The sequence below is a fragment of the Chrysemys picta genome, chromosome 13, assembly GCF_011386835.1.
Source record: "Chrysemys picta bellii isolate R12L10 chromosome 13, ASM1138683v2, whole genome shotgun sequence".
NCBI classification, from domain to species: Eukaryota; Metazoa; Chordata; order Testudines; family Emydidae; genus Chrysemys; species Chrysemys picta.
Window position 1 is genome coordinate 34,723,668 of NC_088803.1, and position 26,752 is coordinate 34,750,419.

Consider the following 26,752-nt stretch of genomic DNA (forward strand, 5'->3'; position numbering starts at 1 on the left):
TTCCCATCATAATGGTTCTTAAGAACCTTGCACAATTCTGGATCAAGTTACAGACTCACATTTCAATTGCTTCTTTGTACTATATAAACAAATGCAAAAATACTATATTCAAGTAACTTTAAGGTTATCCAATTTAAATAAAAAGTCTGCAATGAGACTTGAGGTTCCTATAGCATTAGCAATTCACTTGCATTGCTTATGCTGTATATTTGATATAAAAATTATTAGCATTAAATATTATGCATACCAGCAAACAGTATTAAACAATATGCTTGACAAGGAAAACAGTAGGAGAAAATGCTACGTAGTCAGTTTCCCATTCAAGCATTAGCACAATGTTGGGATTGCAAACAGAGGACTGTTTTGTTCAAAGCACTTTCTACTAGAGAGGATTTTAAAAGTTTCCTGGAAGTATTTCTATTGGTCTTAAAGTGTTACAGAGCAGAATATGTATGTGGCTGTCTATAAGGTGACCCTGGGTGTCCCTCTAACAGAACACTGAACATCATTCACACAAACTTTGAAATCAGCTGGGAGCAAACTGAGCCCTTGTATCTAATGGAGCAAGTCAATCAGGGACTGACCTGAGTATTCCTCAACCAGTAAGAAAAGGGTTAAGAGAGATGTGGGATGTATTTATTTCCCAGTCAGAGCTGCCTCCTTCAACTGAAAAGCAAGCCCCCTTTAAGTGACTTCTGCCCTCTAGTCTCAGTGACTTTTCAAATGCTCATTATTTAAATCAAAACTATTCTCCCTCAGACACTTCTCTATGTTAAGGACTATTTATATGCCAAGTTCCAGCAGTTAAACTTCAGCCATCTCCGATGTAGCCCTGTCCAAACATATATGATTACAACTTCTTAAAATCTCCCCCCCCCCCACACACACACCACACACACCACTCAAAGATAGCTGGAAGGCTTTTCCCCAAAACATTCATCTTTGCAGAGAGCTCAAACATGGAAAAAATGTCATCCCCATGGATGAAACTTTCGGGAAGTTATGAGTGCAAGTACATGGATGAAGCAATAATGGAAACATTTGCAACCTTAACACTGAGTGCTTTCAAGCAAATGCTAAATACATAAGAGGCCTATATGTAGCTTGTGGGATGTTGTTGTTCAACAAGGAGGCAATTAAGAGACATTGGGAGAGGATAATACATACATCAAAAGGTCATTCTGAGGAATGTAAACAGTTTCTAAAATGAAACTTAAGAATTTTGGTGGAAGATAGGGAGGAGAGCAGCAAGTCGGGTGATCAGGAATACATTTAAGGAGGGAGATCAACAGACAATATGGAGCTCAAAGCAGAGAGGAGAGCAAAGAAGCCAAGGTGTGTGTGTGTGTGTATAATATATGCTAGATGAAAACAAAACAATAATTACACCTTGAGGAACTGATGACAAACAAGCCACTAGCTTTACTCTCATTTTGTCATCACTAGCCCCCTCAAGTCACTGCCTTACGTATAATCGAGGTACATCAAATGATTTTTACGTCCAATTACTAGGGTGAATTCACTGCATTTGTATCAGTTTGTACTTGAGATTTTATAATTGAGCACAAGTTCTAAATAACAAAATAAAGGTGAAGGACTTTTTTCATTCAACAAAAAAAAGGGGGGGGGCATTTTTCCTAAAATACCAGACCGCCCCTCAGCCTGGCAAAAGAATATATGGCAGGCCTTACACCAGGCCAAAGGAAAGCTCTGTCAGACCAGCAAGGGAAGCTGGAGGGCTCTCTGGGGAGGCCCAGCCACCAGCCCTTACACTACTGCTAGCCCAGGCAGCCCATGCTGATACACTGTGGGAGCACAAGGAGGAAGATAATGTTACAGACATACTAAGGTCTTGCTCCTGGAACCCTTATTCTCATGAATAATCCCCTTGGTGCTATTTCACATGCGTAAGGGTTGCAAAATCAGATCCTAAAGTTGGGGTAGTGGGGAAAGGGGCTCAGGGAAAAATACAGAGGTGGAGAACAAGAGGCAGGGTGAAATGCTGGAGGAAATTGAGGTCCCCTCCACCATAAAAACATAAGTTTGCATGTATGATTATGAACAGCTAAAAAATTAGAATGACTGTAAGATGGGAAACACTATTCCATCTCCTGCCTGCTGTCTGCATAAATTCCACAGACTCTGCATAGCTGTTTGTTTCTATATCCACCAGGCTGCATCTAAACTGTAAAGCAAGCATCTACAGTCCCATTTGTATTGGAATGGAAAATAATAGCCTGATCCCCGGAGAAAGTGGACATCCATAGCTCTCATTGAATATAGCAGGAGTTACAGGGTGTTCATGACCTCTCGGGCTCTGGCCTCCAGTTTGGAAACTATGTAACCCATGCAGATGAGGCTAAGAACTGGAGAGGTACATGCTGATTTATTTTTGCAACAGAGTAAACTGTGCTGAAACAAAAACGCAAAAGCAACACCCACTTCCTCCTACCCACAGAGGTGGATCGGGATTCCAAGGCAGCATTGGTGTCAATATAGTAGTATAATAAACTAAGTGGCACAACATGCATTTAGAACAGACTGAAACTCTGTCTTCCCCTCCTGAGCTACATATCAAATGTTGCACAATATATCCACGTCACAGATCCAACCTAGTTAATATAGTTATCATTAAATTCCAGTTCTCTTCTATGGTAAATACAGTGTTATCTTTAATTCCTTTGCTTCTGTCTGTAGGCTCTGAATTTTTCCTCCTCCATGTCTTTTTAAAAACAAATTATGGTAATTGAGAATAAGATGTTCCAGCTAGTGAGGTAAACTTTTGGCTCCTTTATATCCATGGAGAATAGCCTGTCAAAGTTTCTTAGGACACTATGATCTTTGGTTTGGGATTGTGTGGAAATAGGAGGTGGTCAGAGAGAAAGTTTACTTGGTGTTCTAACAACCCTGATCTACTGGAATAATCCTGCAGTGGCAGAAATGAGAGAGAGAAAGATGAGCTAAAACACAGACATCTTTTCCAGCTGGGATTAGAAATGGAAAACCTCACTGTAAAGAGCTTGTTGAAAAACTTAAAGCAAACTACAAACCAGCCCCTCCCATGCTCAGAACTGCAGAGTTTTTTAAAAGGCAGGTGTAAATCTGTGCAGTCACTTCTCAGAAATGTTAATCAGCCAGATGAAAGCAATACAAGACTCCAACCCTACACACTTTCTATCCAGGATCCACACCTGATTTACTCAACTGCATTGAATGCCCAGTATCCTCTACAGCCAGATGCCTGGAGTGAGAAGGCTTGAAGCCCCTAGCACCTCACTAGACAGCTGGCTACACTACAAATGTGATAAATTCAGAGAATCCAATAATGAGTTGGCTCCAGTTGGTAGCACAGACAGGACTTTAACCTAACAATCTAGGGGATTAGATTGGCTAGGGAACAACATTCCAAGAAAGAAAGAGGTGGTCCTGTAGATAGGGCTCAGCAGGGAGGATCTGGGTTCTTCTATTCCTGTCTTTGCCACAGGTTTCTTGTGTGACCATGGGCAAGTTACTTAGGGCCAGCTTTCTAAAGGTATTTAGATATCTAAAGATTGATTTGTAGGGGAGTTGTGTGCTTCTGAAAATCTCACTATAGAAGCCTGCTTGTATCTTTAGGCACCAAAATACCTTTGAAAATCTGACTCAACATCTCAGTTTTCCTACCTGTAAAAGGGGGATAACCTCTCTCTCACACAGAGGTGTTCGAAGGCTAATTGCATGAATGTCAGTGTGACACTGATATCACAGCAGCATCGAAGAGCCTACACCTCAATAAACCCCATCCATGCTACAAACTGGAACCAGCCATGACCAGATAAGGGATGGCCATGCTATAATTTGCTCCCCAGACCTGGTTCTATTTGTAGGCCTTGAAGCAATCTAGAAGTAGACACAAACTGACACTGGAAAAAACACAACCTCAAAACAACTTAGCTGCGCAGAGTGCTGGGAAGGGCTAAGGTAGAAGTACCATGGATGTATTTTGTTAATTGACTAAATGAAAATGCCAGTCTGATCTGATTAAAGCCAGCACCAGTTTACAAAACTGATTTTCTGGACTGATGCTAGGCTGAGACAGGCAGGGGTGGAGGGAGACATGCACCAGGGACCTGCATATGCCACAGCCCACTACACCCCTGTACCCATCCTTACCCAGTATCATGCTGCACACTCCTCTCCCCAACACACACATGCCAGCATGCAACTCCTACCCCCTTCTTGGGCCTCAGCCATGCAAATCGCCTGCCAATGTCAAGCCAATACACACTTGTTTGTAAATATCCAAAGCCTCTTTTATTCCTCTCCACCCCCGCACTTTCACCATCACCACCTGGGAGCTAGAACACAGCAGTGGGGAACAGCAGGGAGGTGCCTGGGCAGCCCCAGGAGATCATCTCTGCACCCTTCCCCCTCTCCCCCAGGGCGGTCCCTTCCCCCAAGTGCCCGGGGCTCTCCATGGAGGATGAGAACTCCTACTGAAAGGAGAGTGAAAGAAAAGGGAGGGAGTGAGCAAAGGCAGGAAAGCGAAGACGGTTGGTGGCAAAGAGGGGAGTAGCCATGGGGATGGTCAGTGGCGGGGACCTCGAGTCCTCAAACGGATGGGGGGGGGAGGGTGAGCAAAAAAGCAGGCGCAGAAGGGACAGGGCAGTCCCCAGGCCAGGTGATTGGGGGGGGGGGGCGCAGTTGAGAGATGGGATGGGGCAGGGAGCAGGAGCTGGGGGTAGGGGTGTGACGGGGGCAATAGCCAGGGGATGGTGGCAGGAGTGGGGGGAGGAAGAGCCTTGAGGGAGGGTAGAAGGCTGGGGGGGTGAATCGGGGGTCAGGAGCCGGGGGGAGGCTGGATCGGGGGGGTGCAGGAGCCGAGAAGGAGGGCAGGGGGTGGGGTGTATCGGGGGTGCAGGAGCCGGGAAGGAGGGTAGTGGGGTGGGGTGGATCGGGGGGCAGGAGCCGGGAGGGAGGGTGGATCGGGGGATGCAGGAGCCGGGAAGGAGGGCAGGGGGATGGGGTGGATCGGGAGCTAGGGGCCGGGCGGTGGACCGGGGGGGAGGTCCCGGGAGGGTGGGGCGCGGGGGCAGGAGCCGGGAAGGAGGGCAGGGGGATGGGGTGGATCGGGGGACAGGTCCCGGGAAGGAGGGTGGATCGGGGGGTGCAGGAGCCGGGAGGAAGGGTGGATCGGGGGGTGCAGGAGCCGGGAAGGAGGGCAGGGGGATGGGGTGGATCGGGGGGCAGGTCCGGGGAGGGTGGGGCACGGGGGCAGGAGCCGGGAAGGAGGGCAGGGGGTGAGGGTTGGATGGATGGGGGGGACAGGAGCAGGGGGAGTCCCGATGTCCCCACCCCAGCGCGGACGGGCCGAGCCGCTCGGGACTCACCTCCGGCGGCTCCCCTGCCCGGCTGGCTTGGTGCGTGTGGCAGCAGCGGGCAGCGCTCCAGGCGGCGGAGGCCCGGGCTGTGCCCGCGGGGCGGGCGGGGGCGGACGGGACACCCAGCGGGGCTGCCGGGCGGACGCTCCAGCACCAAGCTAAGGGGGGGGAGGATAGGGGGCGGGCCCAGCAACATCAATATGCACGGAGGAGGGGGCTACTCGGGCGGCCGGAGGAGCGCGGGGCGGGCGGGCGCAACACACACGAGGATCAGCGAGAATGAGTAACATTCGGTGGTAAGGGGTGACGTAATCGAATCGGAGTCGGTCCTGCTTGGGGCGCATGCGCCGTGTGCAACTCCCGTGGCGTCGGGGCTCGGTCACTAGATCGCTGACTTTTCTCACTTGGCTCCCTCCCCACCCCTTGCCCGTCTCCTTCCCCATTTTCTTTTCCCCTCCCCTGCCCTCTTCCATCTCTCCCACTCCCCCAAGGCCTAGCCAGAGTCAGGGCCCCACAGGGCGCGGGGTGAACCCTGCTCCCTGCAGTGCCCCCCAGGCACTGCCCCTGCACGCGCCGCTGTGATGGCAGACGGCAATGAGCAGTGCCTAGGGAGAGCCGAGGGCCAGTTCTTGCTCCACATCCTCGTGCCCTGCTGGGGGTGGAGTGGGGCCCTTGACTTCTTTGGGACATCTTGTGTAAGGTGCAGGCCTTGGCCCTAATGCCGGCACAGCTCCAAAACGTATAGCAGGGCCCAATCCCCACATAAAGGCCCTGACTGCGTAGAGCGAATGTGAACAGTTAGCCATCCCCAGGATGGGGGCGGTATAAGAACCCGAATGAAGAATAGGGTCCTGATGCTGCCGAGAGTTGCAGCTGGGCACAGGGCAGTGGGATGCTGCACAGGTGTAATGGTATGCTTGGGCATAACTCTGTGCAGGGTGGAGCAGTGGTCTGTACCTGCCCATTCTGTGGTCTGCTTTGTAAGATTAAAATCTTCTCATGGACCCTCCTTCCCTCCCCATCCATCCATCCATCCATCCACCCACCCACCCACCCAACTGTTTGGTTCTCAAATTATGTTCTGCAAATCACCAGGATGAACTCTACAGCCTGCTGGTTACCTATGGACCTGAATGTAAGACCCACACAGCTAATGGCCTAATCCTGCAAACACCCACATGAGCAGTCCTGCTATCAGACTATAAGAGTGAGTAAAGTATCTTACATGCGTAAGTGTATGCACGATCGGTCCTCTTGTGATCCCTTCCATCCTGAAATGCTACTAACTCGCTGGAACAATATAACATGCTTTTAACTACTGAATATATCTTTTATTTGGCACCCTACCATAAACCCTACCCCACTTCAGACAAAAATAACATACCTTGCTTCATGTATGTGGGTGTGTCTCAAACAAAAATGATACCAATGGACTTTGTGCCTCTACGCTGTTCCATTTCAGGGTGGCTTTCTAGCAGGATCTATCTGTTTAGCATACACCTGACTATACAGGTGGAGAGTTTATTTATATAGCACCCTAACGTGCAGGTGGTTAACAGAAATATCAAAATGCAAGTCCCTGTCCTGAAAAGCAGAGCATCTTAAGCTCTGATCCTGCTTCCCTTGAAATCAATAGCATTGACCTCAGTGAAGCAGGGTCAGGCGCCAACCAAGACAGTTTACAGACACAGGGAAATGGGGAAAGGGTTACAATACTTGCTTAAAATTATATTTGATTCCACATCTAATTCCCACTTTTTATTGGTTCCTAGCTCCACATCAAATGGTTATTGTTTTTTAATCCTAGCTTCTTGTTCTGGAATGGGGGGAAATTTTAACCCTTGCTTCTTTCCTATTTTATGGTATTTTATTTTTAAATATACATTTGTTAACAGCTCAGTCACTGGGAGGGCCAAGCACAGATCACCTACAGGAGAGAATCCTGAATCTGTAAAAACTCCAAGATGAGGACTATATTAGCTCTTCACTGTCTGTACAATGCTGTGTGCACCCTACTGCTTTTGAAATAATTGTAGAACCTGAGCCTGCACTCAGATCTGTGTGGGTGACCCCTTGACCTCCTGCAAAGCCCAACGGGAGTTGACAGGTCTCCACAAGGACAGGTGTCTGCCTGTGCAGACCCCGCTGCAGGGTTCAGGCTTTAGGATGAATTCCAGCCCCATTGAAGGCAATGGCAAAATTCTCATTAATTTCAGTAGGACTAGGGTTTCATCCTAGCACAATGGGTCCTGGCCCAGGCCTGGGGCTCCTAGATGCCACAAAGGTGCCTCTAGGTAACTTTACTTATAAAAGTAGCCTTGGTGGCTTGAGTGGGACTGACTATCCATATGAGTAAAGTTATGCACAAAAGTAACTTTGCAGGATCAGGCCTCTAGCAAGCTGTTCTGTGTGCAGCAAAGAAGCTCAGTGCAGTCCAAGGGGCTCTAAATTAAAAAAATAAATAAATTAATGGAGATATCCCATCTGGAACTGGAAGGGACCCTGCCTTCACTAGCAGGACCAAGTACTGATTTTTGCCCCAGATCCCTAAGTGGCCCCCTCAAGGATTGAACTCACAACCCTGGGTTTAGCAGGCCAATGCTCAAACCACTGAGCTATACCTTCCCCCTCTGTTGTATTAATTTAGATGAAATAAATGGGCCCAAGGAGTTAAAGGCGTTAACATACAGTAGACCTCAGCCTGCTTTACCACCCTGGCAAACACACCATTCAACATCCTTTAACACTTTATTAAAGATACAAGGGGGGAAAAGGCAAACCAGTGAAATCATCTGAATTGTAACATATTTTAAAAGGCTTTTACTTTAACAACATCTCACTGGATCCCATTTTATTTGCACATCTCTTAAATGCGTATTTCCTTGGCAGATCCTTCTCCTCCCTCACTATTCCAGTCTGACTTGACCTTTCCCAGGAATAGAAAATAAATAATAATAATAACCACCCCCACACCCCCCCCCATGCTAACTCCAGTGGTTTTGCTGATCCAAAGTATAAGACTGTCATGGCGTGACAAGCCTTCAGAAATTACAACCACCTTTCAACAAATTACCTGTGCTCTGGTTGGTTTCACTTTCGCTGCATGGGAATTTTACAACACAGAGCACATTCTTTCTTCCCCTCCCCCACCCCCATTATGTGCTGAATCACCTCTTTCAAAAGCCTTTGGAACTTTTTGTTGATCCGCTGAAGGAAATCAGAGCCCCTGAGAAGCCAGCTGAGGAGAGACAGGAAACACAGTGCTTTGCCAGGCTTCCCCACGCCGCTGCCTGTCTCTGTGGTTTTAAATGCCTGCTTATCTCTTCTAGGAGGGAGCCCCTTGATAAAGTGCTTGGGAAATCCCTTTCACATCCAAACCCTCCTACCCTGGCTGGGGATTCCCTGTGACTGGCCACAGAGAGGGGGGAGGGTGTCACTTACATGGAGCCAACTGCTGCTGTGTTTTCTTTCCCCTCACTTCAGACAGCAGTAATGCGGAAGCAGCAGCCACAGCAGTGAGGCTAATCCAGCCCTCTGGCTCACTCACTCACCAGCAGCCTTTCCTGAAATGTGCCTGGTAGATAGAGGTCAGCTCTGACCTCTATTACACATCAGATCATCAATTTAGCTAGAGGTGGGCCAAAGAAGGGAAAGCCCCCAGCCCTTCTAAACTATCTGTCCCTGGCTCTGTTTTCCACCCTGTGTTTTCCTGCTATGGAGTAGATTTTCTACGGTTTGTGTTTTTGTTTGCTAAAGTTACACCTTTACTGCGCTACCTACCTTGGTCTGTGGCTATGAGACCTTTGTGTGGACGCCACTTCTAGGACCTTCACAAATCAATCGCTGTCCCCAGACAAACTCATACAGTAAACCTTGCTAGTTAAGGGTATGATCCTGCACCACTGTTGTCTATGGGAAGTTTGGACATTTTGTATGGATAAAGAAAACATCCACAGTTCAAGGATTGAAAGCAACAACAACACAAGCATGTGGAGCACTTCTGGGATCAGGATTCTTTGTAGATATTTCAGTAGCTTGCCCATTTACAAAAACAAATCTGCAGAGCCAGGATAGTGCATGCCCACAAGCCACACCATGCCACAACTCGGGTGTATGACTGTAGGTCTACCTTGCCAGTGTCATTTCCAAGGCAGTCAGAAGATTGCAGTGGATTGCCAGGGTAGCTGCTGAATCAGTGCAAGTCTGTTCTGCAACTTTGGCCAAATTCTTCACTGTCAGCATTTACACCTTGCACCATGGAGGGCAAATGTTACTACCCCTGGTGTCTGTGAGCGAAGAATTTGGTTTGGATTGTTTTACACCCCCTTTGGACAAGGGTAAATGATGACACAAGGAGCTAAGCAGTGGACAGTCAGGCCCCCTTATCTTCACTTCTCGGGGTTCCCTTTCTCTCAGTTTCAGCTTTGTCTCCTACCCTAACCCTCCTGTGCCATCTGAAACAGCCCTCCACTCCCAATACAGCCCCCCCACACACACACACTTTTTCAGAGCCCTCTTTAAAACTCACTCCTTTCACAAGTCTTTTTAGGCACCGACTCAGGCCTTCATTTTCATCTGAGCTTGAATGTAAGCTTCTCCTGGCAGGGGCCACATGGCCATATATTTCTGGAAAATGACAGGTGCACTCACAGTGCTCTGTATTGTTCGCTAGACTGAGTCTTTCTGCGTGTTTTGCACCAAGCAAGATTCAGCCGAACCCCCTAGATCAGATCTTCTTTCTTTGCTCTCTGTTCCAAGCCAGCTCAGCACGTCCTGCGCAGGCCATTTGGCTCTAGACAAACTATGTTGCTCTGGGTTTGTTTTTAATGAGTTTGGAGGAGCAGTGGAGGAGGGGTATTTTCCAGTGTTACGGAACAGTGGGAACAGCTCACCAGGAGAAGGTTTTTTTCTTTCCAGACAAAAGTTCTCGGAGTCTCCTTGTGCTCATTTTGCAATTATTTGGGTTCTGAATGTACAGCTCAGCCCTCAGTTTGTTGGCGTTGGCCAAGTGGGACCATGGGCTCTTTAAGAAAGCATCTTGCTGTCAAAACAAACCCCCTGCCCCTGCAGAATCTACAAACTTTGTTTATTGCTGCATCTGTTTCTAGCCTGCTAGCCCTTCAGTGCCTTCCCACAGTTCCTCCTGGCCATCTTTTCTTGCCATCTACCTATTCCCTGCTTCTGGACCAGAAGTCCCCACCAGTGCATACAGGCTGGTTCAGCGTGTGAGCCCCACAGTGTCACGCTGCTTCCAGTACCAACAGAGGCTCCTCACCCTGTGCAGTGACAGGCCTCCAAAGGGGAAATGTCACAAGTGGGTCTGACGGGCAGCTCAAAGCCAGGCTCGAACAGTCGGCACAATCCCAGGGAAACAGCAGAGGATCATTTAAGGGGGAGCAGAGAGGAGGCGAGGCTGAGACCACCCTCCACCTCTGAAACATCCAAGGGGTTCAGCATAAGGCCTCTCCTGACATCTTAATGCAGCAGCTGTTGTGGAAGGGGAGGGGGAAACAGAACTTCTTTTAAACAGTTTGGTTGCATCGTTCTCCCTCTTTTGAGTTTGGGAGGCAGAAATGAGAGCAAATGAAGTGAGGTCCCTGCCCTCGCTCCCAGACCTGAGCAGCTCATCTCTGCTCTTCAGGCTCATCAGTGAGAGGCAGAATCCTGGTGAGAGACTGACTCCCTCTTAGGTGCCAAACTCAATTCAACCTTCACTCTGGAGCTGCGGCCAGCACCTCGACAACAATACCGGTAATTAGTTATTAATTAAATAATTTTTCACGTTCTCTTTGCATTAATCTCGTCGCTACTTTGTAGCACGGAGCATAAGTGACTAAGTGAGCATAGGTAAGCGAGTGACTACAGCAGGAGACTGGCAGTCAGGAGTCCTGGGTTCTGTTCCTGACTCTGCCACCAATTAGCCATGAGACCTTAGTCGAGTCACTTCACCTCGCTGTGCCCCAGAGACAGCTGGCACAGAGAGGTGCCTCTTCTGGAAAATGGGGCTATCAGGGCTTCTCTACCTTGCAGGGGTGTTGAGAGGCTTAATTCATTCGTATTTATTAAGTGCTTTGGGTTGCTAGATGGGAGGTGCTACAGCAGTGTGGTTCTATGTCACAGGCGACCTGCACACTGGACGGTCTGTGCTGAATGCTCCATAAAGCAGCAGGGTAGAGCGGCTGTCAGCGGATGGTGAGGGCTTCTAGTTTTCAGCTCCCCCACAATCAAGCAGACTGAGCTTCCCTGGCTGCTCCTAGTAAATGCAACAGTGTCCAAGCAGCTCGTGAACTCGGCAGGGCACAGGGCCTGGTGCACAGGCTAGGGGAAGTTTGCCAGGACACAACACAGTGCTGCAAATAGTTATTGGTTCTCTTTTATTGTTACTCCTTTAGCTGCAGCCTGGCGGAGAGCACATCAGCCTACTGCCTCGCTCTGCCAGTCCGTACCCGTCACACAGTGTGCCAGGCTGCCACCCTGCCACACACAGCACCGTGCACTGCCTCATTTCACCATATTCATGCTGCCCTGTGCCACTCCCCAGAGCATAGCATGCCATGGTCTCACTATTCTGCCACCCTGATTATAGCGCTGTTCCTTGCTTGTCTGTTCCTCAGAGCACACCGTGCCTATCCCAGGCACAATGTAGCCTTTCATTCTGCTGCTCCACCCAATTGAGCACGCCCACCCAGTGCAAGCCAGGGCCCGGCATGCTCTTCTGCTTTGCCACTGTGCAGCGTTCTCCTAGGGGAAGAAAACCACAGAGACCCTTATGGCTAGGGATGTCCTGGAAACTGAACAGCATTTGTACCCTGCTGGGTCTCGAAATGCATATGAAAATTGCCTCTTCCTACATGCATAAGTGCCAGCTCCATGGGTGCTCCGCTTTCCTCCCCCCAGTGCTTCCCACCCGCCGGTAGGCCCCGCCGAGCAGCACCTCCCCCTCCCTCCCAGCGCCTCCCACCCACAGCGGAACAGCTGTTTCGCGATGTGCAGGAGGCTCTGGGGGCGAGGGGGAGGAGTGAGGGGACAGCGCGTGAGGGGGAGGGGCGGAATGGGGCGAGAAGAGGCGGGGTGGGGCAGGGGCGGGAAGAGGTGAGGTGGGTGTGGGGACTTGGGGGAAGGGGTGGAGTGGGGGCGGGCCTGGGGTTGAGCAAGCCCCAGCACACTGGAAAGTTGGCGCCTGTGCCTTCATGCAAATCGGCATTAATTGAGTCTAAAGCCCATAGCGATCACTGTGATCATGTGGTCTGACCTCTTCCAAAACACAGGCCCTGAAACTTTCCCACAATAATTCCTGTTTGAACTAGAGCAGATCTTTTAGTAAAACATCCAGTCTTGATTTTAAAATTGCTGGTGATGGAGAATCCACCACAACCCTTAGTTACTCCTGGGGGAATTCTGTTTCACTGTGCTTGCGCAGAATGTGTGTCCCCTGCAGATTTCTTTGCTTCTCCGCAGAAAAATGACTTTCTGATGGGGAAGCAAAGGGAAGCCACAAGAACGGTTATGTGACCCTCTCTCAGCAGTTTCAGGTGCCCAAGGCAGCCGGCAGAGAGGTAAATCACTGTGAGGCAGGGGGCGTGACTGGAGAAGACCCGGCTGGTGGCTCCTACCCTGCACCTGGCTCAGCTGCTAGTCCTGGCTGGGCAGTGGGGGATGGGACTTCATTTTCCCCTGCATGGCATCCAGGGCCACGTCAGACCCACCCTCAGTTTTTTCCCCTGACTGTAGGAAGCTCTGCAAACTTCCCCCTTCTCCTGCTTCCTGCACTCATCGCTCTGCAGCTGCAGGGAGAGGGATCACTTTACAAGGAGCTGCTCCCCCATCCACTCCACCCCTGTGCATACAGACCCCCTCATACTCAGACCCTCCCAGCAAGCCTCAGCCCCCTCCACCCAGAACACCCTCCCACCCTGATAGGCCCCACTCCGCCTGCATCTGGACCACCCTGACAAGCCTCCTGCACCTGGACCCCCACCCTACCAACCCCCAACCAGCTGCACGTGGATCCCCACCCCACTGAGCCCCCCACACCCAGACCCCTCCCCGTTGAGCCCCAACCACTTTCACCTGGACCCCCCTGCAGAGTCCCATTACCATTGCACCCAGAACCCCCCAACAAGCCCCTGTGCATCCAGATTCCCCCCGCACCTGGATCCCCCACTGAGCCGCCCGCACCCAGATTGCCCCACACAGAACCCTCTCAACCCACACCTGGATCCCCCCACACTAAGACCCTCCACACTTGGATCCTGCTCCTGGTGCATCTGGCATGGAGGGAGGGGCCCTGGGGTGTTTGTGGGGCAGGCCCGGTCCTTGCGCTGTGTCAGGGTTGGGTGCAGCCTCACCGCTGAGTCCCTGTCCCGGTGGGGAACTGCACAGTGATCTCCCACCTCTGTGCAGCCAGTGGCCTGTGCTCCCCAATGCCATGCTGGAGTCTCCACATTTATTTGACAAATAAAATTTGCAGAATTTTAAAATATTGTGCACAGAATTTTTAATTTTTTGGCACAGACTGCCCTCAGGAGTACTTGGTAAATTGCCCCAATGGTTAATTACCCTCACTGTTAAAAAAAATTGCTGTTTAATAGTTGAATCAGGAGAGAATGCAACATGCAGGATCTCTGCTCAGTGCCTAAACAGCAGAGCAGCTTCTTCACATTCGCTGAGCCTGGGTAACACCATCTCTCTTCAGTAAATCATTAAATAACTGCAGGAAGGAAGGAGACACTTGTTTATTCTTTAAAAGCCTCCTATGAATCCCTGCCTGGGCTTTTCTACAGAGTGTGCATCGGTCTCCGCTGTATGCACCCGGGGATCCTTTGCTCCTCAGGAATGTGGTCTAGCAGCTCAAGCAGGATGCAAGCAGGGAGGCAGTGTGGTCTAGTGGCTCGAGCAACTGTTCAGACTCGGGAGTTCTCTCCCTCGCTGGCTTGGACATGTTACTTGGCTGCTCCAAGTTTGGTTTGCCCGTTGTAAATTGGTTATAACAGCATCTATCTCTGTATCTGTAACACCCCTGTCACCGTGGTGACCAGGGTGCTAACTCCCTCCCAAGGGTTGCTGCTGGGCTGCAATGCACTGGCACGCACTTGGATGAAATGTGCTCTAGAAAGGCAAAGCAACAGCAGTGCTGGAGTTGCTTCCTTCTGTGGGGCTCACGCATGCAAGGTGCTGAGCGCCCCTTGCTCCCTTGGCCATCCATAGGAATTGAGGGGGCCTGGACCCCTTATGGTGTCAGGTCCATGATTTGTCCTTACAAGCACGGCCTTTGTTGCAAGCCGCAGATTCCTTTCGGTCACATATGGAAGTGCAGGGATGCAGGACGACAGCCAGGAGTCACTAACACTTTCCCCAATGATTCACCCATGAGACCAGCAATATCAGCATGGAAACAGAAGGATACGGACCAGTCTTTCTGAAAGGAGAAGGGGCGCTGTGTCTGCCAGTCCGGGGCGGGGGCTGCGCGCAATAGCTCGCCCAGTGGCTGAGTGCAGTGGGGTCATTCAAATCAATGATTTGCAATCAGGTTTCATTGCAGATGGCAGGACAGACCCTGCTTCTCTTACTCCCAAGCATAGCCCCCTGGATTTCAACAGGAGTCTGCTCACTGCATCGGGCTAGCAGCACATGGGCTAGCAGCACACGGGCTAGGTGTCTGTAAATATTTGTGAGCTTTTGAGCAAACCCAGCCCTAGTTTTCGTAGAGCTGGGCATGGGTACTGTTTTCCCTTAAACTACTATGGTGTGTCATGAAACTAGGGGGGTTCGACTGGGTTTCCTCTTGAGCGTGTTTTGGGGGCCTTGGACGCTGAGTGTTAGGGGGGCTACAAGCTCGCATAGGCCAAGTCAAAGGATGTGTGCACAGACGGACCCCTGTGAACTGAAACGGCCGAGTGTTTTGAACGGTTCTCATACACATCCTGCAATTTACCACAGGCCAGGCTCAGAGCAGGACCGTTGTGGTCTGAGGCCAGCAAGTCTGCTACGTGACTCTCCCCCCGCACTTCGCTAGCCCAAGCAGCAGGAGTGCCGTGCTGCTCTGCTCTCAGCTGGGAGCTGCTTTTAACGGCTCTCGCAGGGGATTCAGTGAGTGGTGTTTAAATAGTTTAGGAAGGCATTTAATGCGGTCCAAAATACACTAGAATGTACTGACTAAGGTGTATGTATGCACCTGCCCCTATTAGCGCTAGAAGATAAGAACCCAGTAATAGTTACTGATAATTAACAGCTTCTCCTTTAGTTCAAGGGGTGGAGTCCTGTGTTTGGAGAGGGAGGGTTATGGGTTCTATCCCTAACCGCACATGGCTGGGGTATAGCTGATTGCCATGACCTCTGTATCTCTTGAGCACGTGGATTCATCCAACCATGCTATGTAGAGAGTGGTCTTTTGGCTGCTTTGTTCAGAAAAAGCCACCTGTGGACTCAGGTCTCTGAGAGTAAAATATTCCCTTGTGCGGTTCATTCAGATCCCTTTTCTCTGCACTGGAGTGACTAGACTATCTAGCTACCTGTAGTGTGTAGTTCTCGGAGAGCGGCAAAGTATCCATCTCTGAATCTGGAAACGATGCATGGCAGCAAATCCAGTTGGTAGACTGGCAAGAGAATGTGCGATAAACAATTCACCCTTTCTTTAAAGCTGTGCCCCACATTTTCAAACATTCATTCAAATCCCGCTCAGCAAAAAAGCAGCCCCCATGTTTCCTGAGAGATGGGGGTGGGGAAGGTCAGGTGAGCTGAGACAAGCTTTGTTTTCTTACTAACATGCTGATGGGCTTGCTACCGTCGGATGTTTATTGCGTTGTTGGACAGGGTGTGCGTTATTGGACAATAAATTCCTGTCTAGGTGAGTTGTCAGCCAAGAGGCTGAGAGCCAAGTAAATCAGCTGCCTGGGCGTGCTGTTGTCGCACCCTTGCCATTATATGGAGAGCTACGTCACTTGGATTATACCTTAATTTGTACAGAAATATCTGCACTTTTCTATTGGAAATCCTGCTTATTACATCCATCTCTTGGATACAGGTGTTTGCAGGGGGTACAGCCCAGACTGGGGGAGAGATTCTTTAAGGTGGCCCAATGGGGCAACTAGGAGCTCAAGTCATGGACCAGGACTCCGTTGTGCTAGGTGCAGAACAAACACAGAGGACTACCTGTGTGTATAGATGGGCCTCATGATCATTGTAGCCAAGCCCCTTCCTATCATTCACAATGCCGAGATTTTATTTAGCACTGTTCGTCAGTAGACCTCAAAGTGCTTTGCAAGGGAGGTCAGTAGCATTATCCCCCTTTCACAGATGGGTTCACTGAGGCACAGGGCGGTGCAGTGACTTGTCCAAAGGTCTCCTGAGTCCCAGCCCAGTGTTGTATCTATTGTACATCACACAGCACAACAGATGAAAGGGGAAATTGCAGACCACACTAGCCCCCTCCCATTACAAAAAGAACCAGGGATCTTTAATGTCCACGTGGAGAAGACAGGAGCTCTGTTTATAAGGACTCATGTGAGAGGCTCACACCAAATAAACTGCATACAATGGACTTGATCTGCCCCGGCCCCTAGAAAGGTGCCTGAATTGAAAGGCAGCATGCCGGCCTCTGAGCCTCCCCAGACCTCGTTCGCAGCACTGCCATGCCTGTGATTTCAGCTCAGAATCTCTCTGTGCTCATCAGCCCCATGGGCTATCTGCTACCTCAGCCTGTGGCAGCTCAGATGGGTGCAGGCAGTTTGCCCCCTGTTATTAATCCTGGTAAATATACAAACACCACCCTGGCTATTTTGCAAGACAGTTTCCTCATGTGCAAAGTGCAATATCCTGCCTATGTGTTTGGTTTCCTTGTTTCTCATCTTGACTCTTGCTTCCACCACCCCTGTCTCTGATCTGTGACCCCCTCCAGGCTATCCCTAATGCTACTTCTCCAGCCACTACCCACCCTGCTCAGCTCTCATCTTTGATCCCGTCATGGCCTTTCGGGCTCTTCCTCCATCAGGATCCAGCTACTAGACTCCGCTTCAGTGCTCTGCCCCACCAGAACTCAGCTCTCGTGTCCTTCTCATACCTTGACCAACCCAGCTACTCTTCTCGTGCTAGTCTCCCTGTCTCTTTCCCTGGCTGTCAGCTTTATGCCTTTTCTATGGTGCCCCCTGTACCTGGAACATCCTCCCTCTACCCCGAGCCAAATCCCTCCCTTCCCCCATCAAATCTCCCCTTAAAAACAGGGCAGGGTCAGTGGAAAGGGCACGCAATTGGGAACCAGCAGACCTGGCTTCTAACCCCATCTTTGCTAGCACTCCCTATGTGACTTTGGGCAAATCACTTAACCGACCCATGCCTCAGTTTCTCCATCTGGCACATGAGGATCACGATACTTAAAGCAGGTTGAGATCCATAAATGCTAAGTCCTGTTAAATCGCCTTCTTTTGCTTAGCCTTCCACTGCTGCTGCTCATGTCTGGAGCTGTCTGCTACCACCTGTGCTGCATGGCCCAAAGGTATTTAGGCACCTGGCTCCCATTGCTTTCAGTGGGAGCTAGGCACCTAAATACCTCTGAGGATCTGCATCTACGTGCTTATGTCTCTCATTTAGGGCCCCGCACTGCTCTCATTGAAAACAAGAGGGGCTTTGCCATTAACTTATAGGAAGTAGGATAATCAAACCCTTACTTTGTACACTTTCGCACAGGGACCAGGTCTCTGTCAGAGCATTGCAGATGTTAATGGTGCCATAGTGATATGATATTAATCATTAGAATTCTTTATTGGGGGTTCTATAAAAGGCCCACGCTGCCATTAATAGAAAACTTCGGTTGCTGTATAGACGGGGTGCTGGAACAATTTTTATAGTGAGGGTGCTGAGAGCCGTTTTTAACTAAGCTGCCGACCCTGTATATAATGGAAATCACTTCAAGCCAGGGTGTGCAGCAGCACCCTAGTTCCAGCACCTCTATATATACACACAGTCATGAGATGGGAAGATGTTAATTAGGATAGGGCGAGTGTCTGCTCTGTGATGTGCTTGTGCATCTCCTAGGGACTGTGGTGGAAGATGCACGTATCTGCTGTGGGCAGAATTTTAGTCTGAATTGTGCAGCATATATGAAGATGATGAACGGACAGAGACAGAAAGAGATGAAAGCTCGCCACCTTGTGGTGAGACCCCATTATAGCCCCAGAGTGTCAGAACTCAGGCAGGGCTGGGCAAATCTTGCTGGGTTTCTGTCACATAGGTTTTATTGACAAGTCGCTTAGCGGGTTTGAGTTCATGTGGTTTCTCCACCCTTGAATTGCACTTTGTTTGGGTTCATTCAAATGCAGCGGCACTCAGATACCATGCCGATGGGTACAGTATATGTACCCAGAAATGAACAGACTGTTAAATTCAACTCTAATCTTAGGAGTTTCGTTCAGACTCTGTATGGCATAGATCATAAAATCCTAATACCTAGCTCTTATATAGCACCTTTCATCAGGAGATGTCCAAGCGCTTTACAAAAGAGGTTAGATTCCTAACTCCCCTTTTACAGATGGGGATACTGAGGCACAAAGAGATGCAATGATTTGCCCAAGGTCACCCAGCAGGCCAGTGACCAAACAGGGAATAGAAACCAGGTTTCCCGAGTCCCAGTCCCAGTCCATTGCTCTATCCACTAGGAAATACTGCCTCCCTTTATACAAAATTCTGTCTTTTACTAACTAAACCTTAAAACAAAAAACTAAAAAAGCCCAACTTATAATGCATATAAAAAACAAAATCCCAACAAAAGGTTATTTTTTTTGCTATTTAAAAAAATAACTAACCAAATAAAATCAAATTATACATTAATTTTTATAGTACAATTATAAAATGTTGCTCCTACATTAAGGGCTAGAGCATCCAGAAAACTCAGCACTCACAGGGCTGGATTTTTCAAACAGGTGAGCTCCCAGCACCTTCCATTGTGACCCCCACGGCCAGGATTCTCCAGAGAGCTCAACACCCTACCCTCTGGAAAATCTGACCACTAAACGGGAGCTGGCTTTTTGGCAAAGCCTAGCCCTAAATGTATCACTGCAAAGACATTGCAAAATCCTTCTTCGGCTGAGGCACCGCACCTGCCTGCAAATGAATGAAACAGGAAGAAGTCTTCCTGCAAATGAGTGACATCCGGCAGGTCTGACAAGGGCCTGGAGCTACCAGAGTATGAGAAAATGGGCAGGGCTGAAGTGACCCACAGCTGCAGCCATTCATGTTTGCTGTCAGCTGTCTGCTTCAATGAGGTCCTGTCTCTGGTACTCCTAAAGCTTTGATAGGCTTAAGATGAGGCAGCTCAGTAGTGACCTGACACGGTTTAGGCTCCGCCCTGGCTCAGGTAAGAGGGAAGCAGGAAGTTTCAGGTAAGGAGGTGGAGCTAAGAGAAGCAGAAAGAAAATGTTCCTATGTAGGCAGCAGCCAGCTAGCATTTTAAGAGTGTGTCTGTTTCAAAGTCCAGGAGCAGCCGACTGAAGCTAAGCAGCCGTCAAGGTACGGTGGGGGGCTAAAGAAGTGACCAAACAAAGCTGCATGTCTGGGTAATGCTGCCCTGCTCATCTTGGCAGGGTGCAAAAAGAAAAGCTTTCTAATGTGTGAATATCTTGGGCTGGGATAATTGGTGAGGAAGAAGGAATCTTGCTGTGGAAGGTGTATAGAGAATAGCTTGGGGAGAAGCAACTTTCATAAGGCAATGGCACTTGTGCAAAGCATTAATCCCCTGTGTCATCAATTTCACTGATAGCCAAGGAAAATGATATTTTGTCTTTTTCCCCTACTCCCCTCTTCCAGTTCCCTCTCTAACTGTTGGGCAGTTACAGGAGCTAAAGATGTGCTAAACTGGGGGCATTCTAGTAAAGTACAGGTAGTAGTTGGCTTATCCTGGGAGATCCTTCTAGCTATAAAGCTGGGCGCTTAAATTGCTGTGGCAGAAGTGCTGTGTGACCCTGTCTTGTGGGCTTTGGAAAGGGGAAACTTAGTTGCAACCCACATCCTGGTTGCTGAGGAGCTGTCAAGCTGTTCTCTTTAGTTCTTAAGGGTGGCGTTACAAGTTAGCCAGGTTTTAGGCCCCCCAGACACCTTCCTCTCATGTATCTCTCTCTCTCTCGCTACTGAATTTGCCTTGGCATTATTTGGGTGGACCTGATGATGGGTTTTTTTGTTTGTTTTTGTTTTTAACACACACACCCCTTCCAAAAGTAATTGATTCCTGCCCACTGTGATAGGACTCCAATGTTCGGGGCTGGCCTGAGGATTTTGAGAGGCTAGAGAGCGACTTTTTGTTACTCCCAACAGATGTGGTGAATTCAGCATGAAGCTGGTGGGATGGGTGGGGCTAAGGTTGGAACACACTCACTTCCCGTTGCCTCTGAATGTGGGGCTCACAGAGGTCTCCATTAGGGTGACCAGATGTCCCGATTTTATAGGGACAGTCCCGATTTTTGGGTCTTTTTCTTATATAGGCTCCTATTACCCCCCACCGCCTGTCCCGATTTTTCACACTTGCTGTCTGGTCACCCTAGTCTCCATACAGCAAGCAACGCCACACGCTGCTTAAAGAGATCATTCTGGACCCCAGGTCTGAACTTTACCTTTCTGATGGGCAGCACCAAACCCCTGGTTCTCAGTGATCAAATCTGGGGGTTTGAAATGTGGCTCCTGAGTCAGTGGTGGTCAGAACCATTGTGCTTCCTGGAGAGGCTCCAGGCAGCTTTGAATTCCCATCTGGGGCTGTGCTGAGGTACTGCACAGTGGGGTGAGCTGGGGTAGGAGTGCCTGGCTTAGGATCAGTGGAAGTAGGGAGCAGATGCTTTCTGCTTCAACTTGGGGTTATTTTTCTGTTTGTACTTAGACTTTCCCTCTTCCACACACTCCTTTTATTTGTCAACTTAGCTTGTCTGAAACCCTCAGTTAAGCCCTTCACTGCTGAATTACTGTGGGTTGCAACTACAGTTCGTGGGAATAAAAGGGTTAATGATATTGGCCTCAAAGTGCTTTCTAACTCCAGCTAATGCCTATAGAAAGAGTGGATTTTCTGTGATCCTGTAGGAAATGGCTTGTTTTTTGCAGATCCCATTAGAGACCGGTAATCCACTGAATGCTACCTAGAATCCCTCTATACACCCTCCCTGAGGGATCCATTGGATTCAGCGATTGCCTCTGCTGCTGATTCCTAAATTTGCTTCTCTGGTTCCAATCTCCTTCTGGAGCAGAGTTGGTTTGGGGGACGGGGCAAGGAAAAGGTGTGGTTTTGAAAGGTAGGTAACTAGTCTCTGCCACCCATTGTTCTCTTCCCTTCCGCCATCCACAGAGGTTAAGAGTCTGCTATAGCTGCCAGTTAGTAAACGTAGCTCAAGCTAATGAGTTGGCTGGAGAGGTCCAAAGTTCAGTCTCCAGTGATAGCAGATCTAAAACAATGGCCAATGGCTGAGACAAATTCTGCCCCTTGGTTATGCTCCTTCATCTCAAGTGGTTTCACTTCCTTATCTTCCTTCCAAATCTTCTCACTGCTAATGCTGTGTCCTCTGCCACTAAAGTCTGCAGCCTCTGACTCATCCTCTCCATGCAGCCAGGTCCTCATTAGATTGCGTAGACCATGTAGCGTAGACTGTCGGTCTTTCATCAGTTGAGACTGAACCGATCACGACACGTCTTCCAATCTTCTCTCGCTCTGTCCATCCTTTGCCATGCTTGTCCATATCTCCTTGTTAGGAGATCATCCCACCTATTTGGAGGCCAACCGCGTGGCCGTTTCTGTTCTCGCGGATACCACTCGGATATAGCTGTCTGTTGGCAACCTGGTACCTGAGATTCTTTGCAGCCTCTCGTCGTTTGAATGCCTCACTGCCTCCAGAGTTGGGATCGAGGAACGTGCCGAGAACTGAGACTTGGTTTTCCATGTTGTTTTAGCCATTGTTCTCAGCCACCCGCTGGCTGCCCTGTCAGTGGCGCATTTACCTCCTCAACTTAGCTAGCTTACAGCCTCAGAAAGAGGGATTATACGCCCGTCCACAGAGGAAGCAACCCCCTTGTGGGGCTGACAGTCCGACACCTTGATAGCCTGGTTAGACCTGCCAATGAATACACTCCGCTACCATCGCTGTCGAACAGCCAGGGTCACTGCTGTGCCATGTTGAGGCGTCGAGGTAGGATTTGCAGCACTTGTATTAGATTGCACTTGTTCAAAATGAAATTGTATTACAGTAGCAGGTAGGGGCCCTGACGGAGATTGGAACCCCCTTTATGCCAGGTGCTGCACACATCCATAGCGTGAGACAGTCCCTGCCCAGAAGAGTGCCCAATCTAAACAGACAAGAGACTCAGCATGAGAGGGGAACAAAAAAGATGAAGTGACTTCTTACAAGTCACACAGCAGCTTATTGGCAGAGCAGGGAATAGAACCCAAGTCTCCTGAAACATTTCACTCTGCTCCATTCAGACCAGTGGTTCTCAACCCGTGGCCCAATCAGCACACAGCTGTGGCCCATGTGCCATTCTCAGGACCGTGACTAGGATGGGGCAGGAAGGGCACCTGCCCCAGACACGGAGCCAGTGGGGAGAGGGAGTGCAAAAATGGGGCTGTGCAAGATCGGGCCCAGCATCAGCACCTTCTCCCTGGCAGGATTGTGCCCGGCAGCACTGGCAGGAGGCCAGGATGCTCAATGCGGTCCCCCACCCCAGGATCATGGGACCAGTGACCCTGGTTGGAACAGGCTTCCTGGCACTAGGATCGCAGTGGCAGGTGGGCTGCACTGCTGAGCAATGTGCAGCCGAGGTAGGAGACCAGTGGGCACGGGGAGGGGGTCCAGCTGGTGTATGGGGAACAGACTCTAGGTGAGGGGAGTGGCTGGGGAGAGTCCCTGGATGGGGTCTAGATACTGGTGCATAGTCCCTGGATAGGGAAGCTGAGGGCTGGGTGCATGGGAGGGTAGTTCTGGGCTGGGGGGGGGCATCCTGCACCAGGCAGGGCTCCCCATCTTTGCAGGCAGGATTCGCAGACACTTTCACTTCCGTGCTGCTGCTGGCAGCGCAGCTAGGCTGAGTGTCTGGAGAGGACAATATGCCATGCTATGCCATCCTTATAGTCAATCAATTCATTTCAGCAGTTAAATGTTTTGATGTGTTTTGCTAATTTAAAATGCTCTTGGTAGACATTTGCTAGTGTTGAAATGAAAGGTACTAGATCGATTTGACTTGTATTGCTGTCATATAACATACACCATTTAAAAAAAAAAAGTTAAATTTAGTGTGTGTGTGTGTGTGTGTGTGTGTGTGTGTGTGTGTGTGTGTGTGTGTGTGTAAAAAGAGAGCTGCATATGTGGCCTACAATGGTAAATTGGTTGAGAACTACTATTTTACACAAACAGTTTGTTCACCAGAAAAATCAGATTGGATCTAACAAAACCTACTGAATTCAGATGGGATTTGGCAAATAAATCCAAATAAAACATCTTGAAACAACTTATTTTGAGCCTTTCAACACAAAATGTTTCAAAATTTAGCTAGATTTGGTTTTAAAGTGTTTAAAAACTAAAAAACAAAAAAGGGAACAAAACCCCACCAAAGAGTTCATTTGAGTTAAATTAAATGTTTTGTTTGTCCAAAACCAACTTTTTTAAGAGTGGTGGTGTGTGGTGTGTGTTTATTTATTTATTTATTTTTGCCAGTGAACTAAAAAATTGCTCAGCTCTGGAGTCTCAGCCCTGTGCACTGTATAGCCAGTCCATTAGCCCACATAGCAGATCTGATAGCTACTTTCGAGTATTTCTAAAATTCATTCTTCCCGTAGTTTGATTCCACTCCAAGCTCATGTTATGTCCTGTTTTGAATGCTGCAATCACCTCCATCATGTCTGTTCACTGAATCCCATACCTCTCCTCACCTTCATGCAGCTCCCAGATTCTGTCCCCACCAAACTCTCTTGCCTATGCTCTACCCACACTTCTGTTTTTAATCAGTCCATGTCTGTCTGGGTGCTGTGAAGAAGAAAACTGCTGATTAAGTTGTAGGTATTGCTCTCTTCTCTCCTGACCATTTTCCCCCCCCCCCTTTTCTCCTCCCCCTTCACCCACGCCCTACTTAGCCCCAGCTTTTTACACTATGCTTATGCCTGCAACAACTTCACAATGGATGTATTTAGAACGTGCTTTAGGTAGGCCACCAATATGACTTCCACGTCAAGAGATAACATGAATGCTGCCTCGAAAGAGAAGCTGACCTAGAGAAACATTTTGTAGAAAGAGGAAGAAACTGAATCTGTCAACGTGACGCTTGGAAGCACGAACAGACTAGCACAAGACCAAAATAAATGGTGAAAACTGGTGGATGCCCTGTGTACCTGAGGGGGCAGGACGATAAGAAAAAAGTATGTAGGTACTTCAGTTCCTTCAAAAGCCAGCGGACAATCCACGTAGTTAGGGTTCTATCAAATTCACGGTCCATTTTGGTCAATTTCACGGCCATAGGAATTTTAAAATTGTAAATTTCATGATTTCAGCTACACCTCTACACCGATATAACATGACCCGATATAACATGAATTCGGATATAACATGATAAAGCAGCGCTCCGGCAGATCAAAGCAAGTTCGATATAACATGGTAAGATTTTTTTTTTATTTTATTTTATTTTTTTTGGCTCCCGAGGACAGCATTATATCAGGGTAGAGGTGTATTTAAATCTGAAATTTCACGGAGTTGTAATTGTAAGGGTCCTGACCCAAAAAGGAGTGAGTGTGTGTTTGAGGGGGGGAGGCAGCGGGTTGCGAGGTTATTGTAGGGGGTGTTGCAGTACTGCTACCTTCTGCTTGAGAGCAACGGCTGCTGGCCAGGAGCCCAGCTCCGAAAGCAGAACCGTCGCCAGCAGCAGCACAGAAGTAAGGATGGGATGGTATTGCCTCCCTTACTTCTGCGCTGCTACTCGTGGAGCACCTGGCTAACAACCACCGCTCTTGAGCCGCCAGCTCTGAAGGCAGCACAGAAGTAAGGTTGGCAATACCACGACCCCCCCCTAATAACCATGCGACCCACGCCCCCAAAACTCTTTTGGGTCAGGACTCCCAATTTGAGAAATGCTGGCTTCACCTGTGAAAGCTGTTTAGTCTAGGGTAAAAGCACAGAAAAGACCAGATTTCACAGTCCGTGATGTCTTTCATGGCCGAAAATTTTGGTAGAGCCCTACACATAGTCAACAACATGTTCCACCTAATGTAAACTAGAGCTGTGTGCTGTGGCCTTTGTTTTTAGTTTTAATATTTTCTGCAGATTTTCTCCCCCCCTACTTAAGAGAGGGAAAGAACATGACTTTAGAAATGCTCTCACTTTGCCTCAGAGAAATTGTAGTTTGGGTCAAGCTCCCATTCTCCTTTCTAGGCAAAGCTTCCTGGTTGAACTACATCTCCCATGATGCAACATAGTCAACCCTCTTGGGAGATGTAGTCTAGCCGGAAATCCCAGGCCATGGAGGGGAATGGAATGTGAGGCAACCAAACTACAACTGCTTTGAGGCACCTTGGCTGCAAGTTTTCAGTGGAAAGCAGACACTTGTGGACAAACTCAGGTTAGTTGAAAACCCAATTGATGAAAAGCTTTCAGCCAGTCCTAATGAAGAGCTCATGCCACTCTGATTGTATTGAACTAGACTGCGTCCAGTTTATGCACTTGGCCCGACAGCCATCTAGAGCATGGACACTCGACCAGACTTGTTGGGAGCCCCACTTGAGACCCCTTAATAGACCCTGATTTTCAGAGGGTAGGTGTTCTTTTTGAACACTGGGTCTTTAAAGCCATTTCAAGCTGGGCAGCCAAATCAATAGATGCTTTGGAAAATCTTGGCTGTCTTAGTACTTGTATACTATCTGAGTGCCTTGCAATCTTTAATGTGTCTGTTCTGGCAATGCCCCACGGTAAATGGGCAGCCACATGGTGATGAGAAATTGTGAGGCTGTTACAGGCGTGTGTATGAGACAGGTGGTGATAAGTTAGGTGTAGGTGCAGGAGACAAACACTCACCTGAGTCTATACCTAGGGTCCTGGTGGGATTGTACTGTGCACTCCCGCAGCTCCTACCGCCAAGGCCTTGCTGTGGGTGCTGCAGTCGCACCTCCTTATTACTAGGTAGCCTTTGTATCTAAACCAGGAACTTCCCCATGGGCTGAAAATCATGATCTGCATCCTGACAGAACAATAAATATCAAAATGCAGCTCCCCTCAGAAGCCAGCAGCGGAAGGTGCTACTCCCCCCTCTCTGTGCCTTTTGTAATCTCGCAAAGTGGGGTGGGGAGGGAAATTCTCCCCCTTGGCTTCCCAGAGCTCTGCCCCAAGCTGCTGCTTGGGCTGGATACTGCATATGGATGGACTAGGGCACCAGTGTTGGTATGTGCCAGTGCT

The 26,752-nt window shown here is 49.1% G+C and overlaps 2 protein-coding genes across 36 annotated transcripts in view; one reads left to right on the forward strand and one right to left on the reverse strand.

The window, feature by feature from the left end:
* Positions 1 to 8,898, reverse strand: part of ZHX3 (zinc fingers and homeoboxes 3) — a 65,504-nt gene extending 56,606 nt beyond the window's left edge. For 4 of the 6 annotated variants that reach the window (XM_005295327.5, XM_005295325.5, XM_065565866.1 and 1 more), the window contains exon 1: positions 5,370 to 5,510. The gene's annotated coding sequence lies outside the window, so the exon portion shown is untranslated. Of the gene's footprint in view, positions 1 to 5,369; positions 5,511 to 8,801 lie in introns of those variants that run through there. The other 2 variants (XM_065565864.1, XM_065565863.1) reach the window with 2 other exon arrangements.
* LPIN3 (lipin 3) overlaps positions 4,570 to 26,752 on the forward strand; it is a 48,457-nt gene continuing 26,274 nt past the window's right edge. For 6 of the 30 annotated variants that reach the window (XM_065565873.1, XM_008168109.4, XM_024105065.3 and 3 more), the window contains exon 1: positions 19,722 to 19,859. The gene's annotated coding sequence lies outside the window, so the exon portion shown is untranslated. The other 24 variants (XM_065565878.1, XM_065565869.1, XM_065565881.1 and 21 more) reach the window with 17 other exon arrangements.